The sequence below is a fragment of the Lepidochelys kempii genome, unplaced genomic scaffold, assembly GCF_965140265.1.
Source record: "Lepidochelys kempii isolate rLepKem1 unplaced genomic scaffold, rLepKem1.hap2 scaffold_74, whole genome shotgun sequence".
Classification (NCBI taxonomy): Eukaryota; Metazoa; Chordata; order Testudines; family Cheloniidae; genus Lepidochelys; species Lepidochelys kempii.
This window is the reverse complement of record NW_027333644.1, coordinates 160,047-185,140: the sequence shown is the minus strand read 5'-3', so window position 1 is coordinate 185,140 and position 25,094 is coordinate 160,047. Positions and strand designations below refer to the sequence as shown.

The 25,094-nt window shown below is 44.9% G+C and overlaps 1 pseudogene; it reads right to left on the bottom strand.

Annotated features, from left to right (window-relative positions):
• Positions 1–15,650: 15,650 nt before the first annotated feature.
• Positions 15,651–20,326, bottom strand: LOC140904801 (up-regulator of cell proliferation-like; annotated as a pseudogene).
• Positions 20,327–25,094: the final 4,768 nt, after the last annotated feature.

The following is a 25,094-nucleotide window of genomic DNA, read 5'->3' as shown; positions in this document are numbered from 1 at the left end:
CCTTCAGCATGTATTGCCCTCCCTAATTCGCTTTCAAATAACAAATACCAAAGGTGCCTTGTTGCCACTGCCCCTGCCATTCCCTCCGTGATACTTCTACCCCCGTAACACATCCAAATACAAACAACATCAGATATTCTAATAAAACCCAATGGCCAAGGCCTTCACATTTTAATAATGTAATTAAATATTGTTTAAAAAATTAGGTTAAAGGTTCAAAATATCCTATCTAAGAAAACAATTAAATAAAAAACAAACTAGTCCATAAAAAGAAAAGTATACAATATCACTACAAATAAGCCTCAAAAATCTAAAATTAAAATTCGTGGATTTTATAGCAGGGTTAATATAAAAGCCATCTTAGGGGTCTATAATATGTCATAAAAAAGGTCCTTATTGTTTTTGGTTGCCCAATTAGTAAAGAACCAAATTCATATTTAAAAAAGGGTGTGTTCTGCCACCAAAAATTTACCTGTACTAAAATAGTCCCAGTAATTAATAACCTAATCTGTACCATGTTGCAAAATACCCCTCCTATGCTATTCATGTCAATGCTTCTTAAAAGTATTTTAAATTATATAAACAACAAATGTGGTATGGTACTTTACTAAAATAAATGTGTTAAAGTAATAGTAATTAATGCTATATTAAAAACTATAAAATTTACCCTTGCCCTATTTAGCTTTCAGGTCACATATATCTATCCCAACTGCTCCAAAAAAGCTGCCATTTGGTGAGCAGAGCAAAGCGCCCGTGTCTCCTCTAAAAAAAATATTGGGTCAAACACCTGTCAAGTGGGGCCAATAGTGCAGCAGCAATTGAAAACATTTATAGAAGCCAACAACATAATAAAAAATCAGGGCAGCTAAAAAAGGCCACTAGTCTTATGACTGAAGCACAGTTAACCAAAGTGCAAGCTGAAATGGGTAAATTACATGTTATCTCCGCCCTTAGGTTAATAACCCAAAAGCTGTTAATAAAAATGGTATTAAATATCACTAAGGCAAAAAAAATTGCAATAAAATCTGGCATGTTCAAAATTTCCTAAATAACCAGCTAACGGCCATTCACAGTGACTTTAAGCACCAGGCCTGGCCCACTGCCCTTACTCGTGCTTCAAAAGTGCCATCTGATCTGTGGCCGTAAAAACAAACTTAAACGTTTTAAGGGTAAAGTTGCAGGCACTCGCAGTGCTCCTGCCAAGCCTACGGGCCGGTGAAAGGGGTGTGGGCTCCCACATACCAAATCCTGCCGGGTCCGTAAAAACAATGCATAGAACATGAAACAATTCACGGTAATATTAAAAAAAATAATTCCCCTGGTATGCCGAGCCAATTTGTTGTCAGTGCTCCTAAAATAACACCCAATGTTTACATAAAAATAAAAAGCCAATAAACATTTTTGGCCTTTAAAGCCCCCACAGCCTCAGTGCGTACAAAAGCTAAAGCCAAAAAAAAAAATTTGTCACTGTTTCTAACAGCGTTTGTTAAAAAAGTAGAAAACAAAAACCGACCCTAACAAAACACCTGCTCTTCCAAGCTAGTTACAGCTGTGTAAACGTTAAGGTCACCATTTGCAAAACATACATTTTAATTTCACCATTGCTGCAAAAAATCCTTATCTATTGGTCTGCAAATAAAATCCTATCATTAAATCTTAGGCTTCAAATACCCTTTCATTAAACCACCTTAATACCTGACCAATTCCAAAACCTACACTCACTCCTACCAAAGGTTCAAAAAATCTCTAAATTACAAGGCCAAATCTATGTGCTTCAAAATATATATCAAATTAAAAAACATGCCTTTCATACCATCTATAAAGCATTTATCTTATGGACTAATTATAATATATTGTGCTATGCAACTAAGGCTACAAAATAACTCCAGCATATTATTACACTAAACACATTAATGTTTGTATTGTTTTTGTTTAATTAAAAATATGTTATTGTTGTTATAAAAAACAGAATAACAAAAATACTTTTCATGTTCATACTAATTATGCATTATCGTTACATCCAACCAAAAGTTATGGAGCCGATCCTTTTAATCTAATATCAAAAATACAAGGTCTAACAAAATAAAAGTTTTAAAATGATGGTTGGGCTAAAAGCACTGAAGAGGGGAGTGTGAAAGTAAAAAAGGGCATTTAAGTGCAGCCATCTTAGTTCTGTTAAAAAAAAAAAAAAAAAAGCAAAAGTCAGGGTAACTCTAACCCCTAAGAATTCAAAACTTCTAAAGTCAAAACTGGTGTAAGCGTACAAAAATTGCAAAGCAAAAACCTTGCCTTAAAAGAACAATAAAATGTAATTGTAGCAAAAACATGTTAAAAACAAATACAATATAAAAAATGTATAGACAAAGCAGAGCTTTATGTAATAAAAAGGTATAAATACTTGCTTTACATTGTTTATACTTTAAAAATTTGCATAAAAACAGACACCCTGTCCAAACGGCTGTCTTCCTTCTTGCAATTGCCTAAAAATAAAACTGTCTCTAACTTGTTGCATGCAAACTAAAAGTAAGAACTTGTCTTCTTCCACAGTATCCATTTGTTCTTGTGTCCACATTGGTACTGAGCTTAAAGAATTCCTCTCCCTCCATGGTATTTATCCCTCCGATGTATTTACAGAGAGCAATCACATGTTCCCTCAGCCTTCTTTTGGTTATGCTAAAGCAGCCAAGCTCCTTGAGTCTCCTTTCATAAGACAGGTTTTCCATTTCTCGGATCATCCTAGTAGCTCTTCTCTGTACCTGTTCCTGTATCCTTCTTAAACATGGGAGACCAGAACTGCATACAGTCTTCCAGATGAGGTCTCACCAGTGCCTTGTAGAACGGTACTAACACCTCCTTATCTCTACTGGAAATACCTCACCTGATGCATGCCAAAACCGCATTAGCTTTCTTCACGGCCATATCACATTGGTGGCCCATAGTCATCCTGCGGTCAACCAATCCTCCAAGGGCCTTCTCCTCCTCTGTTACTTCCAATTGATGCATCTCCAGCTTATAACTAAAATTCTTGTTATTAATCCCTAAATGCATGACCTTACACTTCTCACTATTAATTTTCATCCTATGACTATTACTCCAGTTTACAAGGTCATTCAGGTCTTCCTGTATGATATCCCGGTCCTTCTCTGAATTGGCAATACCTTCCAGCTTTGTGTCACACACAAACATTATTAGTGTACACTCACTTTTTGTGCCAAGGTCAGTCATAAAAAGATTAAATAAGATTGGTCCCAAAACCGATCCCTGAGGAACTCCACTGGTAACCTCCCTCCAGCCTGACAGTTCACCTTTCAGTAGGACCCTCTGTAATAATTAGTATTCTTGAACTAATAATTCCCCATGTAGCACCATAACAAACGCCTTACTGAAATCTAGCTAAATTAGATCCACTGTGTTTCCTTTGTCTAAAAAATCTGTTACTGTCTCAAGGAAGGAGATCAGGTTGGTCTGGCATGATCTACCTTTTGTAAAACCATGTTGTATTTTGTCCCATTTACCATTGACCTCAATGTCCTTAACTACTTTCTCCTTCAATTTTTTTTCTATACTACAGATGTCAAACTAACAGGCCTGTAGTTACCCGGATCACTTGTTTTCCTTTCTTAAAAATAGGAACTATGTTAGCAATTCTCCAGTCATGTGGTACAACCCCTGCGTTTACAAATTCATTAAAAATTCTTGCTAATGGACTTGCAATTTCATGTGCCAATTCCTTTAATATTCTTGGATGAAGATTATCTGGGCCCCCCATTTAGTCCCATTCAGCTGTTCAAGTTTGGGTTCTACCTCGGATATGGTTATCTCTACCTCCATAGCCTCATTCCCATTTGTCATGCTACCATTACCCTAAGATCCTCATTAGCCTCATTAAAGACAAAGGCAAAGTACTTGTTTAGATATTGGGCCATGCCTAGATATCCTATGATTCTATGATTATCCTTAACTTCCACTCAGTCCTCAGTGTTTAACTGTCCCACTTCTTCTTTCTTTGTTTTCTTCTTATTTATATGGCTATAGAACCTTTTACTATTTGTTTTAATTCCCTTTGCAAGGTCCAACTCTATATGGCTTTTAGCCTTTCTCACTTTATCCCGACATGTTCTAACCTCAATAAGGTAGCTTTCCTTGCTGATCCCTCCCATCTTCCATGCCCTGTATACTTTCTGCTTTGTCTTAATCACCTCTCTGAGATGCTTGCTCATCCAGCTTGGTCTACAAGTGCTGCCTATGAATTTTTTACCCTTTCTTGGGATGCAGGCTTCTGACAGCTTCTGCAACTTTGACTTGCAGGAATCCCAGGCCTCCTCTGCCTTTAGATCCATAAGTTCTTCAGTCCAATCCACTTCCCTAACTAATGTCCTTCATTTTTTTAAAGTTAGCCCTTTTGAAATCAAAAACCCTACTCACAGATCTATTTTTTGTTATCCTTCCCTTCAGGTTAAGGTGAATTGGCTCATGATCACTGGAACCAAGGGTGTCCCCTACAACCATTTCTTCTAGGAGGTTCTCACAACTTACCAAAACCAAATCTAAAATGACATCCCCAGTTGTTGGTTCAGCAACTACTTGATGAAGGAATTCATCAGCTATCGCATCTATTAAAATCTGAGCCCTATTATTATTACTAGCACTTGTCCTCCAGTCTATATCTGGGAAGTTAAAGTCTCCCATGAGCGCACAGTTCCCATGAGTATTTACTTCATTAAAAACATTAAAGAGGTCTCTATCCATAGTGTGGAAGAAAACATGAGTTTTTCATTGTGTCCTCCACCGCTTGGGTCACCACCACTGCTGCCTCTGTGTCTGTCTTTCCCTTCTCACCTCAGTCCTTCTCCTCCAGCAGAACTCCCCCTCAACCTCCCCTGTCTCCAGCTCTGGTGGCTGGCTCCTCTGCCGCTGCAGCCACCTACACTCCTTCCGGCCAGATGAGGGATTTCAAAACGTTCTGAAGAGTGCGCAGAAATGGGTAGAGCAGCTTCACACTGAAGCTATTTCCCCACCCATTCAAGAATACAAGAGTCACCAAAGAAGACGACATTTTGTATATGAGGCACGGGAGAATCTCATAAGAGACCCCAAACAACAATTCAAAGCTGAATTCTTTAACCGGGTGCTAGACTGTGCGATACAATCCGTTGCAGAACGTTTCATGCAGCTCAAGGATCACAGCAGCATATTTGGGATGTTGTAGGATGTTCCCTCCTCACTGTACTGTACTCCTCACTGTACCTGAAGAAGACCTAAACCAGCAATGCAGGGCACTAGAGACCGTGTTGACACATGACGACATGTGCGATATTGATGCAAGTGATATAGGTGATGAACTGAAAGCCCTTTTCAGATACATTCAACAGGATCAACTCCAAAGGCTGTTCTGGAATATACGTGCACAAATAAGATGACCACCATCTTTCCAAATTATTTTGTGGCTCTGTGCATACTTCTAACACTTCCTGTAACAGCTGCCAGTGGAGAACACAGCTTCTCCAAGCTGAAATTAGTAAAATCACATCTACGCTCCACAATGACCCAGGAGAGGCTAGTCGGCCTTGCAACCATCTCAATAGAGTATGAGTTGGCCCAGACTGTGGACCTTCAGGAAGCAGAAGCAGTTCAAATCTCTGCAACTAAGAAGGCACGGAAGCACCACTTTGATTATTCAAACATCAAAATGCCAGTGTTAACTTTCAAATGCCTGAACAGCAAATGTAACTTTTCTTGTCTGCATAGTAAAGTGTACTGACAATTTTTGAACAAGACATTTAAAGTTGTTAGTTCTCCTTTATTGGGGTAGGTAGCAGAGCAGTACCACGGGCGGAGTAGAACAGAAAGAAGGCAGAATTGAGACCTTTCAAAGTTTTGTCCCAAGCAAGGGGGCATGGGGGTGTCATTTGAGCTCCCCGCCTGATAGGGTGACCAGACAGCAAATGTGAAAAATCAGGAGAGGGGGTAGGGGGGTAATAGGAACCCATATAAGAAAAAGACCCAAAAGTCGGCACTGGCCCTATAAAGTTGGGACATCTGGTCACCCTAATGCCTGAGGTGCCAAAATGTTGTGGGCCGGCCCTGGCGGCAGGTGCAGTGTATTGAATAAAACAAACACATACAAAACAGGATGTGATTGAAGAGAATTAGTCATTAAATAACTTATTTCTCTTCTGTTTATCTTGATGGAGGTATTAAATCAGGAATCACAGACTCTGCGAGCCCCAAAGCTGTGGGAGAAAGGTGGCATAAATCCCGAGTTGGAATTAGACTTTCAACAAACCAGAGAGCCGGAGGAGACAGACCTTCCCCAAGACAATGTCCTCTTATCGCCCTTTGTTCTGTAGTGGCAGTGAACATGGTTAGAAGAGATTGGCACTGCCAGGTGTGAATGGGGCTTGTGAGAGTGAACTATTTTCATTGTATTCTGCAGATAATATCGCTCAGATTCAAAAGGAGATGCCGAGTTAACTCGAGCTACACCTTATGCATTGCCCTAACTCGACTCCTGTCCACACAGAAAAACCCTTAAGATGTGCTGCTAATAACTCAAGTGAGCTGGCCCCTCGGGGCACAGGCTAAAGCCTAAGTTAGCACAACTCACCAGCTAACATGATCTTTCTGTAGTATGGATGCATGCTAGCTGCACTTGAGTGCTTCTAATTCTCCATTGCCTTCCCATTCTTCCCCCTGTGTCCCAAGAAAGGACAGACAAGTTCTCCCACCATCCACTGGGAAAGAATCCATACAGTGGCTCAGCTCACTGCTGGGCAAAGAGCCTTGGGATGAGCTCCTAAAAGTCTCAGTGCCCCACCTGAGTGAGTGCAGTGCCAGTCTGGAAACAGCAGGACCTTTGTTTATTCACAGTGCGGCTCTTCTCATGTGAGAGAGGCTGACTCAAGCCCAGTAACTGAGTGTAGAAAACTCAGGTTAACTCTGCAGTGAAGACAAAGCCTCAGATCTTTCAGCTGACAGGGATCTATTCTACCACAGTGGTTCTCAACTGGGGGGTCTGTGGCCCTGTTGGAGGGGGGGGGGTGTCACAACAATAAAGAGAGACTGGGAGTGGCTACGTCATTATGGAAGGTAGCCTATTTCCCCTTGTTTTTTCCTGCCCACCCCCCCGACGTTCTGGTTTAACTTGGATTTAAACTTGGAGAGCGGTCAGTTTGGATGAGCTATTGCCAGCAGGAGAGTGAGTTTGTGTGTGTGGTTTTTGGAGGGGGGTGAGGGGATGAGAGAACCTGGATTTGTGCAGAAAATGGCCCACCTTGATTATCATGCACATTGTGAAGAGAGTTGTCACTTTGGATGGGCTATTACCAGCAGGAGAGTGAGTTTGTGTGGGGGGGTGGAGGGTGAGAAAACCTGGATTTGTGCTGGAAATGGCCCAACTTGATGATCACTTTAGATAAGCTATTTCCAGCAGGACAGTGGGGTGGGAGGAGGTATTGTTTCATGATCTCTGTGTGTATATAAAGTCTGCTGCAGTTTCCACGGTATGCATCCGATGAAGTGAGCTGTAGCTCAGGAAAGCTGATGCTCAAATAAATTGGTTAGTCTCTAAGGTGCCACAAGTCCTCCTTTTCTTTCTCCCTACACATTTACTGTAATAACTCTAACTTCCCTTTTAACTAGAAATCCCCCTGCATTCAGCTTCCCTCAGTGCTGTTACAGCCTCTCCCACCCCAGCAGTTACCGAGCTGTGGCCCGTTGTGCCTGGGCACCCCAGCAGGAGCCACCGAGGTTCAGGGCTCCCTGGAGCCTTTTTACTGCCCCAGCGCCCCCATCCCCTGTGCTGAGCTGCTCGGAGAGTGCAAACCTTTCTTCTAGACTGGATGGATGTTCTTCAAACTGTTATTAACATGAAAGATCAGTGAACTGAGGGTGTGTCTGTGTCTCTCCAGCCTCTCGCTCTCCAAAACAGAGGACTGTATGTTTCTGAGCGTGTCTTCTCTCAGTTCGGAGACGTTCCTTCACATTCCCAGGCCAGGCCGTGTCGGTAGCAGTCAGAGAGACGGGGGTCAATGGCAGCAGGAGGGGACGGCTCTCTTTCACTGAATGAAAATGTGGGAGGCTTGCAACCCATGAAACAAAGAGCTAAAAATAATGAGGTGTTTTATGAAAGGGGCCCCCGCTGTTACCCCAGCATTATGACTGAGACTGGGGTATGAATGAAGCCCAGTTTGTCCTCCCTTACAGGGGGGATCCCAAGCGTGTGACAAATGCTCCAGACCTCTCCCCTGGAGCCCCACAGAGGGGGAGCTGCAGTGACTGGGGCCTCTTGTACCCAGCTCTTGCCCCACCCTGCGCAGCACCAGAGCCTCCCGCTTCCCCTGCCGGCTCTGGGGCTGGGCCCAGACCCCTCCCTGACCCTGCAGCCCGGGCTCCCAGCACAGCCACAGCCCTGCCCAGGGGTCTGGAAGAACTGAGGAGCCCTTTATAGCCCCCCCGGCACCCAGGCCAGCCCCTGATTGGCTGCTCCATTATCCTCTGTGCAAATTAGCTCCCACCCCCGAGGCTAATGAGGGCCCAGGTGGCTGTAAGGGGGGAGGGGAGCTTGGCATGTCCTGGGGTGACAGTTAAACCGACACAGCAGAGTCACCCTGTGGAGCTGGGGGTCACTAGGGAAGGGAGGGGGCAGTTCAGGGGGGCTGAGGTACAGGAGGGGCTGCAGGGGTCAGGAGGTGGGTTCAGGGGAGCAGAGGGGGTTGGGGGTTCATACAGGGCTCATTAGGGGGACTGAGGAGGGGGCCAGAATGGGGGAGGGGCAGAGTCCAGGCACGGGGTAGATTTGGGGGGCAGAGTTGAGGGGATTGTTGAGGAGGGGGAAGTTCAGGGGCAGTTTACAGGGGTCAGTGTTGGGGAGGGGGAGAAGTTCAGGCTGATCCCCTCCCTCCCCAAGGCAGGGCTGTGGGGCACAAACTGGCTTTATTAGCAGGCAAGGACTTTCTCCTCCTCCCAGCCCCATGCGGTTTGGGGCTGGGGGCACAGAGGTTGGAGCAGGGGAGGGGTGTTATCAAGCCAAAGGGCGGGGGATTGTTTGCTTCAGGGCAGGGAGCAGAATGGGGCGGGTGCCGTCCAAAGGGCAAGCGAAGGAGATGGAAGCAGGAGGCGGCAGGTGGCAGTTCAGGGGGCATGAGGGGCAGGAGGGGGAAAAGGCTTTTTGGGGGTGATTGAAGGGCAGGAGGTGCAGGGCGAGGCAGGGTGTCAGGAGGCGGATTCAGGGGAGCAGAGAGGATTTGGGGGGGTTAGTAGAAGACCCATGGGGAGATTTGTGGGGGGAGGGTGTGGGAAAGGTCAGATTACAGGAACTGTTGCTGCTTCCCCCTGCCCCCCCTCCCCCCAAATCAGCCCAGCTGGGCCCCTCTGCCCTGGGGTGGGGAACTCGCACGATGGGGCTGCTTGCACTGCAGCCCCAGCCCCTGCTAGGGTGCCCAGATAGCAAGTTTGAAAAATCGGGACAGAGTGTGTGTGGGGGGTAATAGGCACCTATAGAAGAAAAAGCCCTGAATATTGGGACATCTGGTCACCCTAGCCCCTGCAGCGTCCCTGCCCCAGGAGACCTGTTGCCCCATCACCCCCAGGCCGAGCTGTGGGAAGGGAGACCTGAGCCGCCCCAAGGAGGGAGGCCGGAGAGCCTCAGTGCAGCAGCAGAAGGGGAGAAGAGCCCAGTGCTGGGAGCAGCGGAGAGACAGAGCCCATATGTGAGGTGTAAGAATTGGATGGGGAGAGGTGGGAATTAATGATCACCTGGAGAGTGGGAGGCCCTGAGTGGCAACACTAGGATTGGTCGTGTTCTGTGTGTTTATTATTGACCTGGAATAATGGACTAAAAACTTGAGATAGGAAAACTTGCCCGGGCCACCGAATTCTTTTGTTTGGGTGGATTGTGAGGAATTTCAAAAAGAGCTTGATAATGTCAGGCAACATTCAATGTGTCTGTGCAAGGTGCTGCCTTTCAAGAAGGCTGACTTAAGAAAATTCAGGGAGTTGGTAGGTAAGATCCCTGGGTAGCAAGTCTAAAGGGAAAAACAGTTCAAGAGTTGGCAGTTTTTCAGAGACATTATTATGTGCCTGTAGCAAGGCGAAGGCTCACCGGCATAGCGCCTCCTGCTGGTCATCTTGGAAGTTAGCTCTTCAGCACTGGGAGCCCCCTCTGCAGGCTGGTGTCTTGCCTGCCTTAGGGCCCCCATATCCCTCCTGGACCGCAGTGCCCTTTTACCTTGGGGTGCTGCCCCCTAGCTGTACCCCCACACTCTGGGTCTCCCCTCCCAGGGGAACCCCCAACCCTCTAAACCCACCTTGCCTCAGTGGCTACTGCCAGTCATCATCTAGCCCCTGCTCACTGGGGCAGACTGCAGTCTGTAATAGCTACTCATCATTGGCGAGGGGGTAGGACCTGCTGCCTTTGCCTATCCCCAGGCTGCCCCTCTGCCTCCCCAGTACCTTTCTTAGGCCTTCAACAAGGCCTCAGCCTGGGGATTTAACCAGGCTGCTGCTCCCCAGCTCCCTTTGCCCTTCCCCAGCACTGCTCCACTTCAGGTACATTGCTCCCAGGCAGCTAGCCCTTCTCCCTCCAGGGCTAGAGTGACACTCCTCTCACTTCTGGCCCCAAGCCCTCTTATAAGGGCCAGCTGGACCCTGATTGAGCTGGCCACAGCTGTGGCTGCTTCCCGAATCAGCCTAGCCCAGCTACAGCCCTCTCCAGGGATGCTTTTAACCCCTGTTTTACTGGAGTGGGGCAGTTGCCCCACAACAAGGCCTAAAAGAAAACTATTCCACTGCATAGGAAAGATAGGAAGTATAGCCAGAGACCATGCTGGCTTAACCAGGAGATCCTCAATGATCTAAAAATCAAAAAATTGTTGTACGTAAAGTGGAAACTAGGTCAAATTACGACAAAGGATGAACATAAATAACACAAGTCTGTAGGGACAAAACGAGAAAGGCCAAGGAAAAAAACAGATCATAGCTAGAGACATAAAGGGTGACAAGAAAACATTCTACAAATACGTTAGAAGAAAAAGGAAGATCAAGGACAGGGTAGGCCCATTACTCAATGAAGAGGGAAAAAACAATAACCGAAAATGTGGAAATGGCAGAGGTGCTTAATGACTTCTTTGTTTCAGTGTTCAAGAAGAGGGTTAGTGGTAATTGGACATCTAGCATACTGAATGCCAGTGAAAATGAGGTGAGATCCGAGGATAAAATAGAAAAAGAACAAGTAAAAAATTATTTAGACCAATTAGATGTCTTCAGGTCACCAGGGCCTGATGAAATGCATCCTAGAATACTCAAGAAGCTGACTGAGGAGATATCTGAGCCATTAGTGATTATCTTTGAAAAGTCATGGAAAACGGAAGAGATTCCAGAAGACTGGAAAAGGGCATCTAAAAAAAGGGAAATAAGGACAACCTGGGGAAATACAGACCAGTCAGCTTAACTTCTGTACCTGGAAAGATAATGGAGCAAATAATTAAGCTCTAAATTTGCAAACATCTGGAAGATAATAAAGTGATAAGTAATAGTCAGCATTGATTTGTCAAGAACAAATCGTGTCAAACCAACCTGATAGCTTTCTTTGACAGGGTAACGAGCCTTGTGGATGGGGAGAAGCTGTAGATGTGGTATATGTTGACGGTAGTAAGGCTTTTGATGCAGTCTCACCTGACCTTCCCATAAACAAACTAGGGAAAGACAACTTAGATGGAGCTACTATAAGATGCGTGCAAAACTGGTGGAAAACCATTTCCAGAGAGTAGCTATCAATGGCTAACTTCCTGTCAGGGTGGTTAAGCACTGAAATAAATTGCCTGAGGGGTTCCGGAATCTCCATCAGTGGAGATTTTTAAGAGAAGGTTAGACAAACACCTGTCCGGGATGATCTAGATAATGCTTAGTCATGCCATGAGTGCAGGGGACTGGATTAGATCAGTGGTTCTCAGCGGGGGAGTCAGTGAGCCCTTTCCGGGGGGCCGTGGAGCCCCACGGCTGAAACCTGGAGCCCCAGTGCTGAAGCCTGGGGGCCCCCCCTTCCTCCTAAGCCAGGAGCAGTGCGGGTCTGAAGCCAGTGGGCCCCCTGCCCTAGTTAGGAGCAGCGCGGGGCTGAAGCCTGCGGTGCCCTCCCCATCCCCCCCAAGCCGGGAGTGGCACAGCCAGAAGCTAGGTGGGGCTGAAGCTGGCAGGGTCCCCACATCCCCTCCAAGCCAGGAGCAATGCGGTGCTCGAGCCGTCAAACCTCCCCTCCCCCACAAGCCAGGAGCAGCAGGCAGGCTGAAGCCGGGAGTCCCAGTGCCTTGCCCCTGAAGCTGGGCATTGCACTGGAAGCCCCCCTGCCTGCATACAGCCCATAGATACCCCCTGCCTGCACCCTGAGCTACCCCCTGCCCATACACAGTCCTTAGCTATCCCCTCCCTGTACCCTGAGCTACTCCCCTCATTTCACAGAGCCCCTAACTAACCTCCTGCCCGCACCTGAGCGGTTTTCAAACTTTTTGAACTGAGTCCCCCCTTTCAGTTATATTTTTGGTTGCATCCTCCCAGAGCCCAGAAAGCTGGGTGCCCTCCTGAGTGAGTCAGGGGGTGGAGATGGCACATCCTTCCTGGACCCTGCTGTGTGGAGCTGGGATGAGCCATGCCAGGCCTTCCTTACCCCCCCGCCACCAAAAAAAAAATAGAAGTAAAACTATGCCTATGCCCAAGTGTGTCCCCCTGGCCTGGAACCCACACTTCCCCCCTGCCGGCCCCTGTTGTTTTTATAGGATGTTTTTATAGGGGCCTCAGCAGGAAAAAGGTTGAGAACCCCTGGATTTGATGATCTCTCAAGGTCCCTTCCAGTCCTATGATTCTATGTGGAAAGGAACAATTGAAACCGGGTGACATGGGCAAATCCACTGAGCAGCTGGGCTGACAGATAGAGTACGGCAACTGCATGGCATGTGGCAATGAAGAGAAGAGATTCCCCCGTGGGACAGTAGAGGGAGCCACTGCCCAATCCAGCTACACTCACAGCCCCACTGTCGAGAAGGGACACAGAGAGGGAGTGTCATGAGTTGGGGTCACTGCAGAGAGTTTGGGCCATCAATGTTGTTACTGGGGATTTCTAACCCTACATATTTCAGTCTGTGTGTGTGTGTGTGTGTATAGTTATCTAATTTCCCTTGTAACTGTGGAAAATCCAGTCTTTGGGTTGTGGTTTAACTGCTTCACCTGGGGGTTGCTCCATTGACTCCACAGGTGGCCCTGCCTATCCCACCACAGCGGTTACTAACTTGTGCCACATTGGGTCTCCACCTGAGTGAGAGCTCAGGGCTCCATGAAATTTTCTCACTGTTTAAGTGAGAAAACAAAGCCCATTTTTCATGAGGTCAGTCATTCTTATCAGCATCAGGCCTCTCAGAAGGGCTCATTTAAATGTTAAGGGGTCCTGTATCGCTTGGGATCTTGGGTTTGTACTTTGGAAGCATCACATCTCCTGAAATGTTTGCTGACCTCACCCACTATCCTTCCTCTCAGGGCTAAATAAAACAAAAAGTTTCAAGGCAACATTTCAAAATAAATAAGCCACCACAAAAAAGTCCGTTCCCAAGTTTATTTTGTTTAACTGTAAATGGTTTTCTGTTGCTTCTTATGCGTGATTACATTAAAACAAGAATACTAATTTCTTATTGCACAATAGGGAGAGTAAATGATAGTCATGCTCTAAATATAGCAGTTTAATTGTCTTCAACGGATTCTTATTTGGGGGGAGAGACTCAGTTTAAAAACTCAACATACATGCCAATCATTTATCTGTGTTTACAGCCTATTCTAAAGTAATTACTTCCTACTATGTAATACTCAGGTCCTGAATCTGCCCTTGTGTTGAATAAAGAAAGTTTCACTGATGTAACTTAGGCTATGTCTACACTGTCAGATGTACAGCGCCAGGAGCTGCAGTGCCCCTCAGAGAGCACTGCAGGGAAAGCGCTGCTGTGTGTTCACAATGCCAGCACAACGGCAACTCTTGCAATGGCCACAGAGAGCAGTGTATTGTGGTAGCTATCCCAGCATGCAAGTGGCTGCAACATGCTTTTCAAATGGAGTGGGGTTGGGTGGAGTGTGACAGGGAGTGTGTTGTGTGTATGTGGGCGGAGAGAGAGTGGGTTTTGGGGGGGCTGAGAGCATGTCAGCATGCTGTCTTGTAAGTTCAGACAGCAGCAGACTCCCCTCCTCCTGCCTCTCAAGCAGCATTCCACAGTAATGGTTTGCTTTGTCCCAGAGCAGATAAGCATGCCAGCTGTCAGAAACGGAGCTTGGAAAGGACATATCCGCATTCCTACAGCCGATTCCAAACAATGACAAGAGTGGCCACTTGACTTAAGTGGATTAGGGGACGTTTCCGGAGGCCGATCAGAGCGCAGTAATGCAACACCTCGTTCACACTGACGCTGGGGCATTTCAGCCGAGACGCACCAAGCGTTATGCTTCTGGTGGAGGTGGATTAGCAGGGGCACTCCCGCTGCTGAGTCCGGGCGCTCTATGTGCCTTGCCAGTGTGGATGGGTCGTGAGTTAGGGTGCCCGGGGCTGCTTTTAATGCACTCTAACTCACAAGTGTAGCCAAGTCCTTAGTGATTTTCAGCTATTAGGCTGGGCAGAAATGCTGTCCTGCCACAAGTAATTGTCAGCTCTTTTGAGCACTTAAAATAACAAAAGGCCCTATCTTCTGAACAGTGGGGAAGAACAGGTTAAACCAGACCAGGGACCCTTAGGGAGAGTTCATTCCTCCTGGCAGAGATACCTCTCCTCACCCCTCTTACTTTCACAGGAGTCAGGCATTCCAGCACCTGGCTTAATGAGTCCTTTCAGCTGAGGGTGACCCCTCATTTGAGACAGGTTAAGCACAATTCTGCTCCCCTTTACTTATACAATAAATGCAACAACACTGACAACAACATTTCACTACCCCTTCATTCCGTACTAAAGTGATCTGTAACCCAACACAAGTCAATATTGATCACTTTGAGCAACACCTCTATATCTGATGGATATCTAGGCAGAGTAGGTGAGTTCATGTAAATACAATTTGCTCCTAAAGTCTCTCCCGCTCCCAGCTAGCTGTCATGGGAGAACTCATTCGGACCCTGTTTACATAGTTATGTTAGGAAGAAGCTTCTCCTCTAAACATGTTTCTATACAATTTCCATTAGATGGTTTCTTGCACCTCCCACTGAGACATCTTGTAATAGCCACTGTCAGAGACAGGATGGATCACTGGTTTGATCCAGTACAGCAGGGAGATGAGATACAGAGCTAGATGGCCTTTAGGTCTGATCCAATACAGCAAGGATGTGGGATACTAGGCTATATGGGTGATTGGTCTGATCCAGTACTGCAGAGAGGTGGGGTTACCAGGCTAGATGGGCTGTTATTCTGGTTCAGCAAGGACACAGGGATACACGGACTATCAGTTTGCTTTGGTATGGCTGTTCCTGTGCAGCAGCCTTGCACTAACTGGAAGATGTGACCTGCAATTGATTTTTTTTTAGTTTTCAATTTTAAAAAACGGTACAGGCTGTCAGATTTGTTCATATTCCGTTTTTTAAAATTAAGGGTTTTGTTTTGTTGAAGTGTATCCTATTTAAAGACACTCTTGGCATGTCTATTATTTCATGTAAAACGCTTCCTTTAGGCTCTTCAGTGCCTGCTCTTTAGTTATATTTTTCCAGTCTCCTGGAAGTTCTGCTGCTTTAGCACCATACGCTCTAGCTAACTGGTCATTGAATGATTTGAAAACAAATTTCCAGAAATCAGAAGCATCAATACTGGGATCAGGCTGAATGTGCCAGTCTGGGTAGTAATGGCGGTTATCTTTGTAGGAATGAAATTTCCCATCTGCGGCTGCAGTTCGGAATTCACGATTGGAGACCACATCAGAGGAGCATATGGAATGCTCAAGCTTTTGTGAATCACAATCCCTGAAGTTCCCTAACACTTTGGGTCGATGGACTGATACAAAATGCTCTTTATGGTCAGTGCCTCCTGCTTCACAGGGGGCTTCACAGAACGGACACTGCTTCCCACAGCCAAACACTCGCTTGAAGATCTCATCCTGAGGTTTCACTGACAGGCTGGAGAGTTTGGTCTCAAGTTCCAAATGATTAAACTGGGTTAAGATTTGTTGTTCCAGCTCCAGAAGGAAGATTTCAATATTACCAGAAAGCTGCTCAATTTTTGCTGTGTTTTTAAACTGGACTCCAACTAAGATATTGCTGGAAATGACCAGGTCCTGCTGCAGCTCTTTGCAAAAGCTGTCTAAAAAGGCAGAAACTGTGTTATTGTTTTTATTTATGGAGTTTTTCAGAACTCCCTTGATTTTATTTATTATTCTGGATAGAATCCCTTTCTCCAAATCTCTCAAACTTGCCTTCCCTCCATAGTGGTCTATCAGACATCTCTGTATCCAGGATTTGACAAACTCTTCATAGTTACTTATCTATTTCACATAGTTGTCAAAGTTCATCTCTTCCAGCAGCTTCTTTAGCAAAAAGAACTGAAAGAAGCTTTGGCTGGCGTATTCAAGGGCCTGTTCACTGCTGAGAATATTGTCAACTATTTCTAGTCCGAGCCTTTTGTTGACATAACCCACCAGGGCAGGTTTGAGAAACTGATCACAGAAATTCCTCGCCCTCGTTTGGCTTTCCTTCTTTTCCAAATAGAGATCAGTAAATATGGAGAAATAATGAGGTTTCAGCTTCTCCAGACGTTGCTGAGGATCGTTTTCTTTGATAAAATCTTCATGCATCTTCTGAAATGCCCAAGCCGCTTCCACCAAAACGTGACGCTTCAGGTCAACTTCAAACAAAGGAGAAGTGTGAAGTTGCTCAATATCCTCCTCTTTTAACCTCTCATTAACGATATGCAGCAGTTCTCTGCAATAGGTTTCATCATAGTCTGTTTTGGATTTAACTTTTTCTTCAATGTATTTCTTGCATTCAGTCATTAAAGATAGAGCAAGCTCTTCAGTTTTACAGTAACATTCCTGTGAGAAGTTTTCTACAACTGCTCTGGTCCATTTTAGGTTTAAGTATTCCTTCTTCATTGGGAAAGACTTCATTCTATAATCCAGCAGGCTTTTTCCTTGTTGCAGTATCTGTCTGACAGCACCCCCTCTGTGTTTCAGATCCTTTCTCAGCTGGAGATCCATATCTTGAACAACTTGACGTTTCTGTAAAGTACAGAGCGTTAACTCTGACAAGGTTTCTCGCCACATCATTTCAAATTCTTTTTTCAGTTTCTCATGGTCTAATTTATCTTCTCTGTTTCGGTATTCAGACAAGAGTTTGTCAACTTCCCCTTCAATTTTCTGCTTGTACTCAGACTGGATATTGTCTATCTTGTGCTGTCCTCTTCGTATTCGAATTGCTTCCTTACAGTTACTGGTTGAAGAATTTTCAAGTTCTCTTTTGAGGCTATTTGCGCTCCTTTTGAAATCTTCTCTGTACTTTTCTATCAGGTTCAAATTTGGAGCTTCACTTTTAAAATACTGTTCTAAGTTATTCAAGAGCTTCTGTTCTCCCTGCTGTAGCTTCCCTTGTGGTTCCATTTTTAAACTGTGAAAGAGATGACCCTCTACTGTATCTGGCAGCTGATTCTGGATAAAAGTTTCTTTTACAGATATCCAGAGATACATCTCCTTGCGGAAACCCCATTCCCATTCAGAATACTTCACAGACAGCTGGTGATAGCTTTAGAAACAGCCGTGTAGCTGAAGCCTAAAGATGAAGTTCTTATGTTTCACTGACTTCCACAGGCTCTTCAACCATACAATAAAATCAGGAATATCCTTTCCAGCTCTTTTCCGTGAACAGTTCTCTATGAATTCAAACAGGTATTTCTTTAGCTCACACACACTCTCACTGTATCCAGTGTTTACGGGAGCCATGGGAGGTACTCCATGCCACAAGCCAGGCATGTACCAATTGTGTTTTTCTGGGTCATACTCCATAATATCAGAAAATGCCATTTCCCTGCTTTGCTTTTCCATCCTTGCTGCAGCTTTGGTCATTTCATTCAGCTGCTCCAGGAGGTGTTTCCTGTCCCTCATGTTTTGATCATGAGCAGACACATCACTGACATTCTGGTGCACAAACTGGCAGTTTGGCTGTTGTCCTATTTCCTCCATTCTGAGAAATGCATGGACCACAATTTGCAGAACATCCTTCATTTCTGTGGCATTCTCCATGGCCATGTTAACGATGGTGATGTCACTCAGTCTAATCACCAGGGTGGCCAGCTCATTGTCATGTTGATAACTGTCTTCCAGTGCTGTTTGTTCAGGGGCCTTCAGACCTTCAGTGTCTATCACCAGGATGAAATCACAGCCAAGCAGCTCCTGAACAGCTTCTGTAACTTTAATGAGTGTCATGAACGCTCCTCGCGTACATCGATCGCTACTCACTGCAAACTGCAGGCCGAACAAGGTGTTGAGAAGAGTGGATTTCCCAGTGCTCTGCACTCCCAGCACTGTTATAACCACCATTCTGGATCTACCCCCTAGTCTGATATGGAGATGAGTTAGAACATCTACTACCCATTTCATGGGGATGTTGGAGGCATCTCCATCGATCAGCTCCACAGGAAACCCTTCCAGCATCAGGTCAGCTGCTATGCATGGGAGATGGGAGAATTGTCTTTGGCCTTCTTCCATTTTCCCTTCTTTAACCATTGAGCATTCAGCGTCATAGAACTGCCCCCAACTCATGCATGAAATGCTCCACCCCCAAGGAACTATCAGATATTAATTTATCTAATTCCTCCAGCTGTTTTCGGTCCACTCCTGGAGTTTCACATTTCTCTTTATAGTCTCCCCGCATTTCAGAAAGATTCCCCCTAGCAATATTATCCAGGCTAAATTTCATCCATTTCAGAAAGTAAGGTTTCTCCACTGGATTTAACGGTACTATTCCATTGATAAACTTAGTCAAACCATTAGTACGGTCACACTGATTCCGCTGTCTACGTATCTCTAACCATTTCTGTTTCAGCGCAGATTTATAGTCTTCAGTGGCCATGTCCCCTTGCCTTTTCATTTGGCACATCTCTTTTTCCAATTTAGCCAAGTTTTTCCATGGGTCTCCTTGCAGGCTCAGCATTTCCCTTTTGAATTTTGCCCCATCTCTTATTTCTGCAGTGATTTCTTCAGTATATTTCCTCGCACACTGACATGCCTGACACTCCTCATCCACCTGGATTCCTAGGTCACGTGCCGTCACAGCCATGGCTTCCAAACTCACTGTCTTCGGAGATGAATTCACTATGGTTCCTATGGTGGACTTCACCTTTTTCACAAATCCTGCATTATTCATGGTACTATCTCTCACCAGTACCTGTGATTTGCTCAGTTTCAACACTGAGAACAGCTTATTAAGAAATCCCAGAGTTTCTTTGGGTTTCTTATTCTTGCAGTTGAGGATGAAGTAATATTTAGAGCTGGATTTTTTCAGAGATGATAACAGCTCGTATTCTCTCTCACCGATGCTCTCGGTAACTATGAACACTGCGGAGGAGACCTCTGTTAAAAAGCTAAACTGTAGCCAGTGGGACTCAATGTCTCCATGCAGATTTGTAACTGCAATGGGTTCAGGGAAAAAGATCAGAATTTTCCGTCCCCCCTGGAGTTCCGTTCCCAGACTCCATGTCCCGATGGATAAAGAAATCGTGGTGCTGCTGGGAGGGGCTGAGAACCTCATTGAGGAGTTGGGACTTGGAGAAGCTGCAGCTCCCCATCCGCAGAAAAGAAATCGTTGGCATTTCTGTGAGCACCAGGCTCTCCTCTCTGAACCCTCTGCTCTCTGCCAGGGAGTGTGGCCTCCACTTCCTCACAATGTCCCTCATGGCCCACAGTAGTAGGGTGCCCTTGGGGGTGTTGAGGGCGGGTAGCAGCAGAGGGAGGGCAACTGGCACATGGACATTTTGGACAGGATCTCCTGCTGTAGGAAAATGAGCAAAGCAGAACAGCACAAAGAACATCAAGAGATTGCAGAGAAACTTTCATCTCAGTGTCACTAAAACAGAAAGTGCCATCAGTATGCAGTTTCTCCTCATAATCATCCATTTCTTCTGCAGGAGCCTTGTGCTCAATGCTTGTATTTCTGGCTGTACCATTCAGAGACATGACCTTCCTCAGGAAATGCCAAGGTAAATCACCTAATGCCTCTGGAATCCTGTTCTTGATGCTTTCTGGGTAGATCTCCAAAACATCCCTCAGCCTGATCTTGATGCTTCTGTGCTTCTCCAGGTTTAATCTGGACAGAACATCTTGAAATGCTTTACTTCTTTCTGCAGAAGGAAGTTAAAACAAACCAAAATTTCAGAGTAGAAAATGGTGACTTTATATACAGTTTACTCATTCCATAGACAGCCTGATGTTTGTAATTTAAAGAAAAGCAGTACCCAGTAAGTAACAGATGACTTATACATCCTGGGTTCAATTCTTCTCTTACTTATATTGGTATAACAAAAATGAAGCCAATGGGATTACTTCCATGCAAATAAAACATAGTTCTGGCCCACTTTGAACTCCACTAGGTTGGTTTGCATGTTTTGATCCCAATCCTTATCCTCAGCGCAGTGCAGAGTCCACTTTAAAATGGCTTAAGTGGCCAACTGAGAATTTCCTAGAAAATCTTCCAGTATAACCAGCTCTATGACATCCCAGCTCACAGCTACTGGAGGAGGGGGCATAGACTCAGGACCCTGTCTCTGTGGTGATCCCAGAAGCTGGAATGATCCCTTGGCTGCTCTAAGCTGCTGCTCAGGATCAGACTGGTGCCTGGCAGTCTGAGGATCAGGCGGCTGTGATGGTAGCCTACACCCGTCACCCTGAGCTGTGCTGGGCATCAATGGCTCATCCGGAGGATCTGACCCTTTATTTCCCTTTCAGCAGTCAGTGCAGATTACGCCTTCTGGGAAGACTTATTTTTGATTTTCTTCATATCTTCCTCCATCTCTTTGCTGGGACATGTCTTTTACAGGTGTAGCTAACAGCACTGTGGCTTTGCTTACGTCCCAGCGACCAAATCAGTCCCTTCACTCACGCTACTTCCTCTGTCCTTTTGGGGAGCTGTGAGGACTGTCATTACTTACAAAGCAAATTTACCCACATTGCAACATAGGGAGCTAATGCTAAGACACCTCCAGGCCAGTCCTGGTATGGTAATGTCTCCAGTGCAGTGTTAGGGTATTTGGACCTGATAAACAATTAACCCATTTATTATGTGTTATAGAGACATTATTAAGGTCACAAGAGCAAACTATTCCACTGCACAGGAAAGATAGGAAGAGTGGCAAGAGACCACCCTGGCTTAACCAGGAGATCTTCCATGATCTAAAAATAAAAAAAAAGAGTCCTACAAAAAGTGGAAAGTAGGTCAGATTACAAAGGATGAATACAAACAAACAACACAAGAATGAAGGGGCAAAATTAGAAAGGACAAGGCACAAAAGGAAATCAAACAAGCTAGGGACATAAAGGGTAACAAGAAAACATTCTACAAATACATTAGAAGCAAGAGGAAGACCAAGGACAGAGTAGGCCCATTACTCAAAGAAGACAAAAAAGCAATAACAGAAAATGTGGAAATGGCAGACGTGCTTAATGACTTCTTTGTTTCGGTTTTCACCAAGAAGGTTGGTGGCGATTGGACGCCTAACATAGTGAACACCAGTGAAAATGGGGTAGGTTCAAAACAGGAAAGAGTAAGTTGAAAATTACTTAGACAAGTGAGATGTCTTCAAGTCACTTGAGCCCAATGAAGTGCATCCTAGAATACACAAGGAGCTGACTGAGGAGATATCTGAGCCATTAGCTATTATCTTTGAAAAGTCATGGAAGACGGGTGATATTCCAGAAGACTGGAAAAGGGCACATATAGTGCCTAACTATAAAAAGGGAAATAAGGACAACCCAGGGAATTACAGACCAGTCAGCTTAACTTCTGGACCCGGAAAGATAATGGAGCAAATAATGAAGGAATCAATTTGCAAACATCTAGAAGATAATAAGGCGATATGTAATAGTCAGCATGGATTTGTCAAGAACAAATCATATCAAACCGACCCGATAGTTTTCTTTGACAGGGTGACGGCCGTGTGGATGGGGGGAAGCAGTAGATGTGGTATATCGAGACTTTAGTAAGGCATCTGATATAGTCTCAAATGACCTTCTCATTAAAAAACTAGGAAAATACAACCAAGATGGAGCTATTATAAGGTAGGTGCATAACTGGTTGGATAACCATTCCCAGAGTAGTTCTCAATGGCTCACAGTCATGCTGGAAGGGCACAACGAGTGGGCTTCTGCAAGGATCAGTTCTGGGTCTAGTTCTGTTCAATATAGTCATCAATGATTTAGATAATGGCATAGAGAGTACACTTATACAATTTGCAGACGATACCAAGGTGGGAGGAGTTGCAAGTGCTTTGGAGGATAGGATTATAATTGAAAAAGAGCTGGACAAACTGGAGAAATGGTCTGAGGTAACTAGGACGAAATTCAATAAGAACAAATGCAAAATATTCCACTTAGGAAGGAACAATCAGTTGGACATGTACAAAATGGAAAATGACTGCCTGGGAAGGATTACTGCAAAAAAGGGATCTAGAGGTCAGAGTGGACCACAAGCTAAATATGAGTTAACAGTGTAAGACTGTTGCAAAAAAAACAAACATCATTCTGGGATGTATTAGCAGCAGTGTTGTAAGCAAGACATGCAAAGTAATTCTTCTGCTCCAGTCCACGTTGATTATGCCTCAGCTGGAGTATTGTGTCCAGTTCTGGGTGCCACATTTCAGTAAAGATGTGGACAAACTGGAAAAAGTCCAGAGAAGAGCAACAAAAATGATTCAAGATCTAGAAAGCATGACCTATGAGGGAAGATTGAAAAACTTGGGTTTGTTTAGTCTGGAAAAGAGAAGACTGAGAAGGGACATGATAACCGTTTTCAAGTACCTAAAAGGTTGTTATAAGAAGGAGGAAGAAACATTATTTTCCTATCCTCTGATGATTGGACAAGAAGCAATTGGCTTAAATTGCAGCAAGGGAAGTTTTGATAGGAATTTTTTCCTAATGCCCGAACTGTCAGGGTGGTTAAGCACTGGAATAAATTGCCTAGGGAGGTTGTGGAATCTCCATCATTGGAGATTTTTAAGAGCAGGTTAGACAAACACCTGTCAGGGGTGGTCTAGATGGTGCTTGGTCCTGCCATGAGGGCAGGGGACTGGACTTGATGACCTCTCAAGGTCCCTTCCAGTCCTATGATTCTATAATGAAGCACCAGCTCTGCTTTAGTTTAGGTTGAGAAGCCCTTTCTACTTAAATGTTATTTCTTCTTAGTGCTGTAAGATCTCTATGCTTACTTGGACTATCTTGAAATTTGTTGTCTCATGGGGGAACAAGATAGGGTTAGTGACCCAAATTTCAGGGTCATTTGAGCAAGGAGTTCCCCAGACACAGCTCGTCAAAAACACAGCATTTTGCAAAATCAGCAGTCTTACAATGGAGGGGATTGTGCACCACAGAGCTCAACATCCCCTACTTGATCTCAGTCACTCAGCATTTATTTCAGCCAGTGTGTGGCACTGACTGCCCGTTTGAGGAAGCAATACTGAAAACATCTATTAAAGGAAACCTTTGGCTTTCTAGAACACTGCGTGCAAACACTCATGAGCCAAAGAGATTGAAACGTGCATGTGCTGTGAGCCTAGGCAAGAGTCTTTCCAGACAGTCCACTCTCACAGTAGCTGGATGGCTCAAGTACATTTGAGCCCTACTCTACTCCACAGTATTAACAACCTTCCTCAGAATACCATCCTTGCCGCCATGGATGTCACTTTCCTATACACCAATATCCCTCACAATGACAGGATAGCTGCCTGCCCCAAATATTTAAAAGACAGTGGACAACCATCAATTATCCATCCCAAACACATAGCCAAACTCATCCAGTTCATCCTCGCCTGTCATAGAATTACCTTCAGCAATAAACATTTTGTCCAAAGCATGAGAACAGCCAGGGGTACTAGGATGGCTCCCCAATATGCTAACCTCTTCATGGGTCATCCTGAAGAAGAATTTCTGGAGAAGTGCATCATGAAACCAGTGATATACCTGAGAAATTTTCATCCTATGGGAAGACAGCTTAAACTCCCTCAGACTTCCACCACAACTTCAACAACCACCACCCATCCATTAAACTCTCTCTGGAGCTTTCCCACACTAGCATCAACTTCTGGACACCACAATCAGCTTCATCAATGGAACCCTACAGACAACCATATAGAAGAAACCCATGGATCACCACACCTACCTTCATAGATCTAGTAACCACCCCAACCATACCAAGAAATATGTTATTGACAGCCAGGCACTCAGATACCACAGAATGTGCTCTGAGGAGAAAGTAAGTGATATATACCTTAATGAAGGGATAGCCTATTTTTGTCAAGGTCCAAATTTCTTGGTCAAGGTATAGTCAAGGTCCAGACTCCAAGAAAAAAAATGTTTAAAAACCCATAATGATAATAAACAAATAAAAACATTGTGGGGTCCATTCAAAAGCATCTCGCATTCCAGATTTGGCCCATGGTCCGCCTATTGACTATCCCTAGCTTAACACACTTGTTGTCGATATTGTGAAGGCCAAAACTATAACAGTGGTCAAAAAAGACCTAGGTAAATTGATGGAAGATAGGTCCATCAATGGCTATTAGCCAGGATGGGCAGGGATGGTGTCCCTAGCCTCTCTTTGCCAGAAGTTGGGAATGGGTGACAGGGGATGGATCACTTGATGATTACCTTTTTTATTCATTCCTTCTGAAGCACCTGGCATTGGCCTCTGTCAGAAGACAGAATACTGAGCTAGATGGACTTTGGCCTGACCCAGTATTGTCACTTAAAACCACCTTCACCAAACAAGGACACTTCATCAGAGAAGTAGATTGCATCATGCAACAGGCCACACAAATACCCCAGGAGAACCTGCTTCAATACAGAAATAAACCCCCTTCTGACTGCATACCCCTATTTGTCACCTACCACCCCACACTG